Raw genomic sequence first — 14,417 nt, 5'->3', positions numbered from 1 at the left:
GCTTGGCATCCTCACTTGAGGAGCTGCAAATAAAGGATTACAGTTTACACCGTTTAAGCACCATACCCTGCCTCGTGGAGTCATTACCAAAGGTGCCTGCATACATTACAACTGGCGACAAGATCACGAATTACATGCTCAGCATGTCAAATCTCAGCAACTTTCAGCAATTTATCGATGGGGAAGATTGGGACGCTTTTGTAGAAAGATTGGAACATTTCTTCATAGCCAACGACCTGGATGGGGACACACTGGTTGCACGACCGAAAAAGCGCAGGGCCATCCTGCTTAGCAATTGTGGGCCCACCATCCATTGTCTCGTCAGGGACTTGCTAGCCCCGGAGAAGACAACCACCAAGAGCAATGAGGAACTTGTAACACTGATACAGGAGCACCTAAAACCGAAAGAAAGCATCCTCACAGCCAGACACCAGTTCTACACTTACCGGCGACCCGAAGGCCAAAAAATTACTGAGTATGCTGCACATTTAAGAAGACTAGCTGCACCTTGTGATTTTGGAGACCACCTTAATGAAGCACTAAGGGACATATTTGTCATTGGAATCGGCCACGAGGGCCTCCTCCACAAATTGCTCTCTGTGGACATCACAATCACCCTGCAGAAAGCAATTCAAGTGAGCGAGGCCTACATGGCTTCGGCCGGCGACTCCAGACGAATACTGACCCAGGACTCTAAACCGATGAATGCAGTGCACCGCATGGCTACATCTAAAGGCAGAAATGCTGCCCCAAGTCCCGCAACCCTGAGTCCGCCACATGGGGCAAACTGGCTGGCCCCATGCTGGCACTGTGGAGGAAACCACAGGGCCCACCAGTGCTGCTACAAAGACTATACATGCAAAGGCTGCAAAGAAAAAGGACACCTTCAGAGAATGTGCAGAAAAAGCTTTACTCACCGCATCACTGAAGAGTTGGCTGATCATCGGGGCTCCAACACAGATGAAGATGAAGCTGCTCAACCCCTGGAAGAAGAGTATGGAGTTTATACCTGCTCCACCGAAAGTTCTCCGTGGACGATGGAAGTAGACATCGACGGGGTCCCAGTTTCCATGGAGATCGACACAGGGGCGAGCCAATCTGTGATGACCCAAACGACCGTTGAAAATATTTGGATGACTCCCGCCACTTGACCAAAACTGTCTCCTGTCCAGGCTCACCTACACCAAAGGTAAAATTCAAATCATTGGCAGCGTGGATTCCCAGGGTGGCTTGTTGAACAAACTCCCCCTGTGAATCATTGCCGGAGATGGTCCCACGCTGCTGGGAAGGAATTGGATGAACCCGGTCCAAATCAGTCGAATTGGCGATGGCCTCGGGCTCCAGTAATCGACATCGAACATGGATCCATCGCTGCATCTAGAGATCCCACTGTCCAGCTCGACTGCGCGGCAAAATCTCCAGGACCACACCACGGCGAAATCTCCAGGACCAAAAACCCAAACTCCACCTTCCAGGCCGGGGCAGGACTCCAAGAGGCGAACATCATTGAAAGAAGTGGATTCCCGATGTCTATGGCCGAACCCGAGGAAGAAAAATCACCACAGCCTACCTGGCGGAGAGCCAGAAGATGGCGGCTGCACCACGAGGAGAAGAACCTAAAATCAAAATGGCCGCGACCAGACCACGAGGGGCAGCATTGGAGGAGCGACACGTGACACCGAGCAGCCAATCGGATTTGAAGGCTCCCTTAAAGGAGACCGGTAACCCAAAAAATTTAAAGGGACAGTTTCAACTTAAAGATGACAGGGACTTTAAAGCTAAAAATGCAGTAAAAGGGTGCAAGTCTGATAATGTAACCATGAATTGTGGTGCTGGTGTAACTAATGTGAAAAATGAAATGAATGCTTGTGTAAGGAAGGTTAAGAACAAGCTTGTTATGTGTGATGATTATGACAGAGAGTTTGAAATGCCGAATGTAACCATGTCTAGTGAGACCATGATACCAAAGAGTGATGCAAATGCTGTTATTAACATTGTAAAGGCAGTCAATAATGTAGACTCGACAATGTATGACCAGAGCCGTGGTGTCATGTATACAGGTAGAACACTGTTAAAGGACACTGGGTTCTACAGGGACCATGCAAATGCTAGAGGAATCCCCCCATGGGAGACCCCCAGGTCCAACTGGCTACCAAACCATGCAGCCTGGACCTTTGGAACTAGTGTGATGCCCCAGTGGGAGCAGACCCACTACAGGGACAGTGGTCAATGGGCAGCACAGCCACCACCACTGGCAACCTGCCCCAGACCAGCCCTACACCCCCTGGCCACGAGGGCCAACACCAGGAGCGAGAGGCCAATACCTGCCAGCTTTCCTGGCAAACCCTGGGATGACCAGACTCTCATCCCAGTTGGAGGACAAGGAGCCCACACAGTCCTGTGGCCCTGTCCACCACCATACAACCACCCACATCACAGAGTATGCACCCTATCCACTGCTGCAATGGTTACCCCACTGAGGGATCCCACAACAGTGACACCCACATGGTCTGTGTGTGAAGGGGGGGAAATGTATGAGGCCAGCCTCAAGTACAGGGATCACACTTGGCACCCACACAAACCTCACCACAACCTCCCAAAGCCCACTACTGATCACCTCCCCTGGTCATGGCAATAAGAACTTGAAAAATGATTGGGTGGCAGGGGGGAGTGTTGTTATATATGCATGCTTGTATAGTTATATGATATCTGTAACACTGAATGCACCTTACACTGTACACACCTTACTGTACACCAGAGGGTGCTGCTGCTGGGGACCTAAGAGTTACCTACACACTGCAGGCAACCGAGTATAAAAGGGAGCTCACAACTTGGTTTCCTCACATGAATTGCAAATAAAGACTAAAGTTTACACAGTTTAAGTACCATACCCTGCCTCGTGGAGTCATTACCAAAGGTGCCTGCATACACTGTTGGTGTGTCTATCCTCCCAAGGGATATTCAGGATCTTGCGGAGACATTATTGGTGGTATTTCTCCAGCGATTTGAGGTGTCCACTATATATGGTCCACGTCTCTGAGCCATACAGGGGGGCTGATATCACTACAGCCCTGTCGACCATAAGCTTGGTGCCAAATTTGAGGGCCTCGTCTTCGAATACTCTCTTCCTCAGGTGACCGAAGGCTGCACTGGAGCACTGGAGGCGGCGTTGGACCTCATCGCCGATGTCTGCCCTTGCTGATAGTAGGCTCCCGAGGTATGGAAAGTGGTCCACGTTGTCCAAGGCCGCGCCGTGGATTTTGATGACCGGGAGCGTAGTGCTGTGTGGCGGGGTCAGGTTGGTGAAGGACCTTTGTTTTACAGATGTTCAGTGTAAGGCCCATGCTTTCGTACACCTCGGTGAAGATGTTGACGATGGCTTGGAGTTCAGCCTCTAAATGTGCGCAGACACAAGCGTCGTCCGCATACTGTAGTTCGATGAGAGACGATGAGATGGTCTTGGATCTAGCCTGAGGCGACAAAGGTTGAACGGGTTCCCACTGGTTCTATAGTTTAGTTCCACTCCAGCAGGGAGTCAATACTCTGATAAAACCCCAGTTACAGCTATTCCAACAAGACTTAACATTTAATGGGGTATTTAACAGCTATATTAACATGAAAAAGCCCAAGTTTTCATCAGTTTACTGATTTCACTGATTACACTGATTGTCAGCTATGGAGGGTGGGGAGGGGGGCAGCAGATGCGGGGCAGAGGAGGGGTCCACGCGCAGCCTGAGTATACCATTGTGCTAGATCAGTAATTTGTGGGATTGGGAGTTTCACTGGGACAATAACTAAATGCCCCTCCCCTTTACAGGCAGGGCATGACTAATATATTCAAGAAGACGTGTCTATCCAAATTGAGAATTATAAAACAAAGACATTTAACTGCATGATAACTTAACTTATATCGGTGAGATCAGGTGCAATTAAAACTCATTGGGTGAGAAATTTGATCATGCCATGCCTGCTTTTCGGGTGTTAAATGGGGGCAGAAGTCATTAATATGGTAAGCAGGAAGTGTGTGCTCATTTCGAGCCAACATGCCATCGGTCATATTGGATCGAGTTTCTCCATCAGCATCCAGAGCGCACCTCAGAGCTATTTAAAACATTGATCTGGATTTTGCAGTGGGTAATGATGACGAACTGTCAGCGTTCGCCATCATTACCCCTCTGAAACTGACCGCAACTTCAGGATTTAGCACATGCGCATCAAACTGCGGAAATCCTAAAGTTGCAGTCAGTCATTCACTGCTCCAACACAGGCTGCGCATGGACTCCTCCTCCACCCCGCATCACCCCCTTCCCCCCACCCCCCGTCCCCCATAGCTGGCAATCAGTGTAATCAGTGAAATCGGTGAACTGATGAAAACTTGGGCTTTTCCAAGTTAATATCGCTGTTAAATACCCCATTAAATGTTCAACTTTGTTGGAATAGCTGTAATTGGGATTTTATCAGTGTATTGACTGCTAAACAAACATTAACATTGGTCCAAAAATAGTGGACTATCAAGGGTCTAGCGAGAATGAGCACCTGAATACAATTAGTATTAGTAAAAAAATAGTACTGGAGAAATTAATGGGACTGAAAGCCGATAAATCCCCTGGACCTGATGGCCTACATCCTCGGGTTTTGAAAAAGGTGGCTAGAGAGATAGTAGATACATTGGCTGTCATCTTCCAAAATTCCACTGATTCTAGAACTGTTATGTATGCAACCCTAGGCAACCTGTATCATATCGCCACCAGAGGGCATCCCTTGGGAGCACTGTATATAAGCAGGCCTCCCATGCTGTACCTGCACTCTGGAGTTTGAATAAAGGAGCTAAGGTCACACTTACTCATTGTCTACAGTACTCAGTTACATTACTTTATTATGAGCGTAACAACTGGCGATGAGATAACGAACAATCACGTGAAAATGCAGAGAACTGTTGGTATCCTGGAGAAATTCTCAGAAGGGGATGATTGGGAGGCCTTCGTGGAGCGACTCGACCAATACTTCGTGGCCAACGAACTGGAAGGGGACGAGAGCGCTGCCAAACGAAGGTGATCCTCCTAACTGTCTGTGGGGCAACAACCTATGGCTTCATAAAGAATCTTCTCGCTCCAGTGAAACCAACAACCAAATCGTATGAAGAACTGTGTACGCTGGTCTGAGAGCACCTAAAGCCGAAGGAAAGCATTCTGATGGTAAGGTATCGATTATACACGTGTCAATGGTCTGAAGGCCAGGAAGTGGCAAGCCACGTCACCGAACTAAGGCACCTTGCAGGACATTGCGAATTCAATGGATTCCTTGAGCAAATGCTAAGAGACTTCTTTGTGCTTAGCACTGGCCATGAGGTTATCCTTCACAAACTATTGACTGTTTAAACACCGAACCTGAGCAAAGCCATAATGATAGCCCAGACATTTATGTCCACCAGCGATAACACCAAACAAATTTTGCTGCATAAAGAGGTTTCGGCTAGTACTGTACACAAAGTAATGTCGTTTTCAGGCAGGAATGTACGTGGCAGAACATACATGCCTGGAAGTGCACGACCTCGGATGACCCAGAGTCCACCATCAAACATTAATGCGAGGCAGTTAACACCTTGTTGGCGCTGCGGAGGTGATCATCGAGCCTATCAATGCCGCTTCAAACACTATGTGTGCAAAGGCTGTGGAACAATGGGACACCTCCAGCGAATGTGAAGACGAGCTGCAAACCCTGCAAACCACCATGTTGCAGAGGAGGATCGATCCATGGCAGATCAGGCTGAACTAGAGACTCGAACCGAGGAGGCAGAAGTGTACGGGGTACACAACATCACCACGAAATGTCCACCGATCATGCTAAAAGTCAAACTGGATGGAATTCCAGTATCCATGGAACTGGACACGGGTGCGAGTCAGTCGATCATGAGCAAAAAGGCCTTCGACAGGCTGTGGTGCAACAAGGCACACAGACCGAAGCTTAGCCCCATTCATACCAAGCTGAGAATTTACACTAAAGAGCTGTCATTGGCAGCGCAGCAGTAAAAGTCTCCTATGATGGAGCAGTGCACGAACTCCCACTATGGATTGTACCAGGAGATGGCCCCACACTGTTCGGCAGAAGCTGGCTGGGAAAAATCTGCTGGAACTGGGACGACATCTGAGCGCTTTCATCCGTCGACGATGCCTCATGTGCCCAGGATCTGAGCAAGTTCCCGTCATTTGAGCCAGGCATCGGAAGTTTCTCGGGGGCGAAGGTGCAGATCCACTTGGTTCCCGGTACAAGACCCATCCACGACAAGGCATGGGCGGTGCCATGTATGATGCAAGAGAAAGTGGAAATTGAGCTGGACAGGCCGCAGCGAGAAGGCATCATCACGCCGGTTGAGTTCAACGAGTGGGCCAGTCCGATTGTTCCGGTTCTCAAAGGCGATGGCACAGTCAGAATTTGTGGGGACTATAAAGTAACGATTAACCATTTTTTGCTACAGGACCAGTACCCGCTACCCAAGGCAGACGACCTATTTGCAACGATGGCTGGAGAAAAGACGTTCAGCAAATTGGACCTGACCTCGGCCTACATGACGCAGGAGCTGGCAGAATCTTCGAAAGGCCTCACCTGCATCAACACGCACAAAGATCTGTTCATCTACAATAGATGCCCGTTTGGGATTCGATCGGCCGCGGCAATTTTTCAAAGGAACATGAAGAGCCTGCTAAAGTCAGTTCCGTTCACCGTAATTTTCCAGGACGATATACTGGTCACAGGTCGGGACACCATCGAACATTTGAAGAACCTGGAAGAGGTTCTAAGTCGGCTAGATTGCATGGGACTCAGTTTGAAATGCTTGAAGTGCGTTTTCCTGGCACCAGAGGTCGAGTTCTTAGGGAGAAGAATCACGGCAGACCGCATCAGACCCACCGACACCAAGTCGGAGGCCATCAAGAATGCGCCGAGACCACAGAACGTGATGGAACTGCGGTCATTCCTGGGACTCCTCAATTATTTTGGTAATTTCCTACCTGGGTTAAGCACCTTGCTAGAACCCCTACATATGTTGCTATGCAAGGGAGATGACTGGGTATGGGGGAAATTACAAGAGGCTGCTTTTGAGAGAGCCAGAAATCTGTTATGTTCCAATAAACTGCTTGCTCTGTATAACCCATGTAAACGTTTAGTGCTAGCTTGCGATGCATCTTCGTACGGGGTCGGGTGTGTGTTACAACAAGCAAGCAAATCGGGAACATTGCAACCAGTCGCCTATGCGTCCAGGAGTTTGTCCAAGGCCAAAAGGGCCTACAGCATGATTGAAAAAGAAGCTCTGGCATGCGTTTACGGGGTGAAAAAAATGCACCAGTATCTGTTTGGTCTCAAGTTTGAGTTAGAAACTGACCATAAGCCGCTCATATCGCTATTCACAGAGAGCAAAGTAATTAATATCAATGCCTCTGCCCGCATCCAAAGATGGGTGCTCATGCTGTCTGCATATAACTATGTAATCCACCACAGACCAGGCACAGAGAACTGCGCTGATGCTCTCAGCTACCATTGCCCACCACCGGAGTGGAAATGGCACAGCCTGCAGACTTGCTCTTGGTGCTGGATGCATTTGAAAACGAAAAGTCACCCATTACGGCCCGCCAGATCAGGACCTGGACCAGCCAGGATCCTTTACTGTCCCTTGTAAAAAAACTGCATCCTCCATGGGAGCTGGTCCAGCTTCCCAGCGGAGATGCAGGAAGAGATCAAGCCATTCCAGCAACGCAAAGGTGAAATGTGCATACAGGCAGACTGTCTTTTGTGGGGCAATCGCGTGGTTTTGCCTAAGAGAGACAGGGAAACTTTCATACGTGACCTACACAGTGTTGTGTATCTGTAAAACATGCACTCCCATGTTCCGCCACCAGGGAGCTCATCCCCTGAAGTCCCAAGGGATCCCAGCATCCCTTGGGAGCACTGTATATAAGCCAGCCCCTAAGGCCTGTTCCTCACTCTGGAGTGTCTTATTAAAGACTGAGGTCACTGTTACTTGAACCTCCCTGTATGCAGCCTCATCTGTGTTAAGAACACAATACACAGTACCCACCCAGGCATAGTAATGATGAAAGCTATAGCCAGATCCCATGTGTGGTGGCCCGGCATCAACTCAGATTTGGAGTCATGCGTGCGCCAGTGCAACACTTGCTCTCAACTGAGCAATGCACCCAGAGAGGCACCGCTAAGTTTGTGGTCATGGCCCTCCAAACCGTGGTCTAGGATCTAAGTTGACTTTGTGGGCCCATTTCTAGGCAAAATGTTTTTGGTTGTTGTGGATGCTTATTCAAAATGGATTGTTGTGTAATAATGTCTGCAAGCACGTCCACTGCCACCATCGAAAGCCTACGAGCCATGTTCGCCATGCACGGCCTGCCTGATGTCCTTGTCAGCGACAATGGGCCGTGCTTCACCAGTGCTGAATTCAAGGAATTCATGACCCACAATGGGATCAAGTACGTCACATCGGCCCCATTCAAGCCCGCATCCAACGGCTAGGCAGAACGGGCAGTCCAAACCATCAAACAAAGCTTGAAACGTGTATCGGAAGGCTCCATGCAGACCCGCCTGTCCCGGGTCCTGCTCAGCTACCGCATCAGAGCCCACTCGCTCACCGGGGTTCCCCCAGCCAAGCTGCTCATGAAAAGGGCACTCAAAACAAGGCTCTCTCTTGTCCACCTTGATCTCCATCAACAAAGCATGTACCATGATCGCACAAACTTGTCACGCGATATTGAAGTCAATTACCCTGTATTTGTACTCAACTATGGACATGGTCCCAAATGGCTTGCTAGCACCGTCATAGCCAAAGAAAGGAGTAGGGTGTTTCAGGTCAAACTTGCTAATGGACTAACTTGCAGAAAGCATTTGGACCAAACCAAACTGCGATTCACAAACAGCCATGAGCAACCCGAAGAGGACATCACCAACTTCGACACTCCAACACACACACAAGTGGCAACCGAAATCACGGTCGACCACGAAGCCAAACTCACCATCCCCAGCAGCCTGGCAAGGCCAGTTGCCCAGCAGCCCAGCGAAGAACCAACCAACTCACCCACACACCTGCATTTGTACCGAGACGATCGACAAGGGAGCGAAAAGCTCCAGATCGTCTCACCCTGTAAATATATGTACTATTGACTTTGGGAGGGAGTGATGTTATGTATGCAACCCTAGGCAACCTGTAGCATACTGCCACCAAAGGGCATACCTGTTGGAGTCCCAAGCGATCCCAGAATCCCTTGGGAGCATTGTATATAAACAGGCCTCCCATGCTGTACCTGCACTGTGGAGTTTGAATAAAGGAGCTAAGGTCACACTTACTCATTGTCTACAGTATTCAGTTACATTACTTTATTATGAGCATAACAAGAATAGTCCCCGCAGATTAGAATGTAGCTAGTGTAACCCTGCTATTTCAGAAAAGAGGGAGAGAGAAAACGGGAAACTACAGCCCAGTTAGCCTGACATCAGTAGTAGGGAATATATTAGAATCTATTGGTAAGGACATGGTAACAAAGCACTTAGAAAATAATAATAGGATTGGGCAGTCAACACGGATTTATGAAAGGGAAATTGTGTTTGACAAATCTTTTACAGTTTTTTGAGGATGTAACGAGCAGAATAGATAAAGGGGGAACCAGTCGATGTGGTGTATTTGGATTTTCAAAAGGCATTCGATAAGGTGCCACACAAGAGGTTATTGAACAAAATTAGGGCTCACGGGATTGGGGGGTAATATACTAGCATGGATTGAGGATTGGTTAACGGACAGAAAACAGAGAGTAGGAATAAACGGATCCTTTTTGGGTTGGCAATCTGTAACTAGTGGGGTGCCGCAAGGATCGGTGCTTGGGTCCCAGCCATTCACAATCCATATCAATGATTTGAATGAGGGGACCAAATGTAATATATTCAAGTTTGCTGATGAATATATGAAGCTAGGTGGGAATGTAAGTTGTGAGGAGGATGCAAAAAGATTTTAAGGGGATAGAGACAGGCTAAGTGAGTGGGCAAGAACATGGTAAATGGAATATAATGTGGAGAAATGTGAAGTTATCCACTTTGGTAGGAAAAATAGAAAAGCAGAGTATCTTTTAAATGGTGAGAGATTGGGAAATGTTGGTGTTCAGAGTGACCTGGGTGTCCTTGTACACAAATCACTGAAAGTTACCATGCAGGTGCAGCAAGCAATTAAGGAAGCAAATGGTCTGTTGGCCTTTATTAAAAGAGGATTTGAGTATAAGAGTAAAGATGTCTTACTGCAATTATATGGGGCCCTGGTGAGACCACACCTGCAGCATTGTGTACAGTTTTAGTCTCCTTACCGAAGGAAGGATATACTTGCCATTGAGGGAGTGCAATGGAGGTTCACCAGACTGATTCCTGGGATGTGGGGATTGTCCTATGAGGAGAGATTGAGTAGACTAGGCCTATATTCTCTAGAGTTTAGAAGAATGAGAGCTGATCTCATTGAAACATACAAAATTCTTACAGAGCTTGACAGGGTAGATGCAGAGAGGATGTTTCCTCTGGCTCAGGAGTCTAGAACCAAGGGTCACAGTCTCAGAATATGGGATCGTTCATTTAGGACTGAGATGAGGAGAAACTTCTTCACTCAGAGGGTGGTGAAACTTTGGAATTTTTTACTCCAGAGAGCTATGGAGGCTCAGTCTTTGAGTACATTCAAAACAGAGATAGATAGATTTTTGGATATTAAGGGAATCAAAGGATATGGGGGTAGTGCAGGAAAGTGGAGTTGAGGTCGAAGATCAGCCATGATCTCATTGAATGGTGGAGCAGGCTCAAGGGGCCGAATGGCCTACACATCCTAATTCTTATGTTCTTATGTAATGGCCCTGAAAAGCTAATTTTTATCTTTGTGGAGTGTAAAAATTCTCCATTATGATAAAAATTACAATTAAAAAAGATAGATATTTAAAGTTTGTTCATGATATTTCAGCTTCTACCTTATCCCCATGTGAAAGTCTGATATTTTTATTTCGCTCTCTGTAACACTTAAAAAGTTGCGGATAAAAGCAGCTTTTCATTTCCTGGTGTATGCTCTATAAGAATTCTTCAATGTGATTGGCTGCTTAGAAAGCTTATTGATGTCACTGCAGCTCTTTGCTGGGAATCCCCATTACACAGCGCTACAATGAATTGGACGTCAAGAGAGGCAAACTTCTCACTGGGCAGCTTTCTTCAGGGCCAACGGCGACCACAAATTATGGGCCAATGAATAACTTCAGCAAATAAGGATCGTAGGCTTGTGGAAGGAATCCTTTTCCAATTTTGGTATGTCCTAGTACCTGACTTGACACATGTTAAACTCACCCAGCAATTCATGACGCTAACATGGGGTGGCACCTCAGCACACTTACGGCACTATAAGAGAATAGAGTTTAGGACTTCTGTGACACTTTGCAAGTCCCTGTCAACAGTGCCCCCAAAACAAAGATGTCAGCCATCTGAACTTACATGACAGCTGTGAGAGCTGTCAGTAGGGGCTCCATGACAGGGGGTGCCACTGTTGATGGAGCTGACCACTTGGTCCATGTTGAACAGAATAGTTTCCATGCTCAGCATGAAACCCTGACACAAGATGGAGTTAGACTCCTCAATGCTCTGTGGCATTGTGCACAAGCTCACTGGCAGTCTGCCCAGTGCATCTAGATTTTCCTGGTAAAAAAGCAAAATACTGTAGATGCTGGAAATCTGAAATAAAAACAGAAAATGCTGGAAATATTCAGCAGGTCAGGCAGCATCTGTGGAGAAACAGAGCTAACGTTTCAGGTTGATGACCTTTCATCAGAACATTTCCTGAAATATGCCCATCAGCCTTCTTCCAGCCTGGGGCCTCAAAGTCAGCATCTAAGTCCCATTCAGCAGAGCTAGCATGCGATCTCGTCCACTACATCTGTAGCGTCCCATCTATCTACCCTAGCTCCTGCACACTTATGCCTGATGATTAACCACGTGAATACCTCATCTCTAGCCTAGCCTCTAAAGTGTACATAGTGTCAATATCTGAGCTGGTTTTTGCAAGGATGAGGTCGAATGATGCTGCATCACCAGGAAGGCTGGCCTCATATTTCTAAAGTAGTAGAGGTATGTCCATGTCTTCAGCACCTGAAATGAAAGAGAGGGATGAGGGTTGGCTTTTAGTGTAAAGGGAGAGCGCAGGGAGAGAAGTGGCGGGTATCATGCAGAGTGTGTAGGGTAAGATAGAAGTAAAAAAGGGAAAAGGGGATAAGGTGTGCGATGTCTGCTCCAGCATTACCAGATGCCACGGACATGACACTGCCCCTGCCCAATGATGGCCAGCACCGATGTTCCCGCTAATTTCTTTTTGGGTGCGTAGCCCCTGTAATGGGCTATGCGGTCCATTCAAATAATCGCACATGCGCAGGTTTTTCCATATAAAAACCGGCGAACGACCTGTGTGAGACCTCCAGACCGCCAGCTTAATGGGAACATTGGCCAGCATGGTTTCTCTGAGGGTGTGCAGGTGGGTTTGGCCTCAACCGCTGGCAGCCTGCCGTCTGGAGTTGTGGGCAACCTTCTCCTGCAAGAGAAAAGGGAATATGTTCTGACAGTCTTCCGATGTGTTTAGAGAATGTGTCTGTCTTGGTAGAATAACTTGTATGCAGTGTATATAATGTGTGGTGTCGGGATGTAAGGGTTGCAGTAGTGGTGAGTGTGTGAGTCTGGGGAGAAGGAGCAGCATGGTGCAGTGATTGTGGGAGAGAAAGGGTAGTATTTTGAGTAGTGAGCCTGGAGGTGGTGGAGGTGTGAACTGAGAGTGAGAGAGCAGTTTTCTTTCTTTGATAACTCTGATGAGATCATTGAAATTTTTACGGCACTGCAGCCATGTCCTTGGAGCTAAGCTCCTAGCAATGACCTCTTCAGGGACCCCAGCAGCAGAGAGGATCTCCTCCCTCCCTTCTACTAAAGAAGCATTTAGCTCTTCCGTCCATGTCTGGATTAAGACTGTGATGAGATCTGGAGGTGAGTGATTCGAGCTGAACCCAAATTGTCATGTCGTGGGGTATTTCCACTATGTTACCGGACTAGTAATCCAGAGGTAATAAAAATAGAAAATGCTGGAAATCTCAGCAGGCCAAGCAGCATCTAGGAAGGTCTGTGATAGGTTGGAAGACAGGAGAGACTAAAGAGACAAAAGGGATGATGGCCCACATTCAAATGATAATGCCAGGAGTTAGAAAAACATTAGTCAAGATAGGGTGTGAATGACGGGATAATGACCTACTGCCACTGACCTTTTGCTCTTTCTTCCCATTCCCCTTTCAGTGCTTGTTAAGAATCTGTTCTTTCCGAACACCCTCCAGTTCTGACGAAGGGTTATTGACCTGAAACGTTAACTCTGCTTTCTCTCCACAGGTGCTGCCTGACCTGCTGAGATTGCCAGCATTTTTTGTTTTTATTCCAGATTCCAGCATCCACAGTATTTTGCTTTTGTATTAGTAATCCAGAGGCCTGGACTAATAATCCAGAGACATGAGTTCAAATCCCACCGTTGCTGTTGGTGAATTTAAATTCAGCTAAATAACTAAATCTGGAATAAAAAGCTAGTATCAGTAATGGATGACCATTACTGTTGTAAAAACCCAACTGGTGTCCTTTAGGGAAGAAAACCCGTCGTGCTTGCCTGCTCTGGCGTATGTGTGACTGCAGACCTACAACAACGTGGTTGACTCTTAACTGCCCTCTAACATGACTCGGCAAGCCACTCAGTTGTATCAAACTGATACGAAAAACTACAATAAGAATAAAACTGGACAGACTACCTGACAAAGGCACACCCAGCCCAGTCAACACTGCAAAGTTCTTCTTAATAACATTTGGGGACTTGTGCCAAAATTGGGAGAGCTGTCAAGCAACAGCCTGACATGGTCTTACTCACAGAATCTTACCTGTCAGCCAACATCCCAGACTCCTCCATCACCATCCATGGGTATGTCCACTGGGGCGGCACAGTGATATACAGTCGGGAGGAAGTGGCCCTGGGAATACACAACATTGACTCCAGACCCCATGAAGTCTCATGGGAAGGAAACCTCCTGCTGAATATGACCTACTTCCTGCCCTCAGCTGATGAATCAGTACTCCTCCATGGCAGAAGCACTGAGTGAGTGGGAGCTCACTACTCACATTCTCTCTCCTGCAATCACTGCACCATAATTCACCACAGCTGCTTCTCCTCAGACTCACAAACTCACCACTATTGCAACCCATACTTCACATTGTCTACACTTCATACCAGCTATTCCATACCATGGCACATTATCTAAACAGATCAGTAAACTGTCAATGACACACACGCTTCTTTCTTGCAGGAGAAGGTAGCCTACAACTCCAGACAGCAGGCTATC

The sequence above is a fragment of the Pristiophorus japonicus genome, chromosome 3, assembly GCF_044704955.1.
Source record: "Pristiophorus japonicus isolate sPriJap1 chromosome 3, sPriJap1.hap1, whole genome shotgun sequence".
NCBI classification, from domain to species: Eukaryota; Metazoa; Chordata; class Chondrichthyes; family Pristiophoridae; genus Pristiophorus; species Pristiophorus japonicus.
This window is presented reverse-complemented; position numbering follows the sequence as displayed.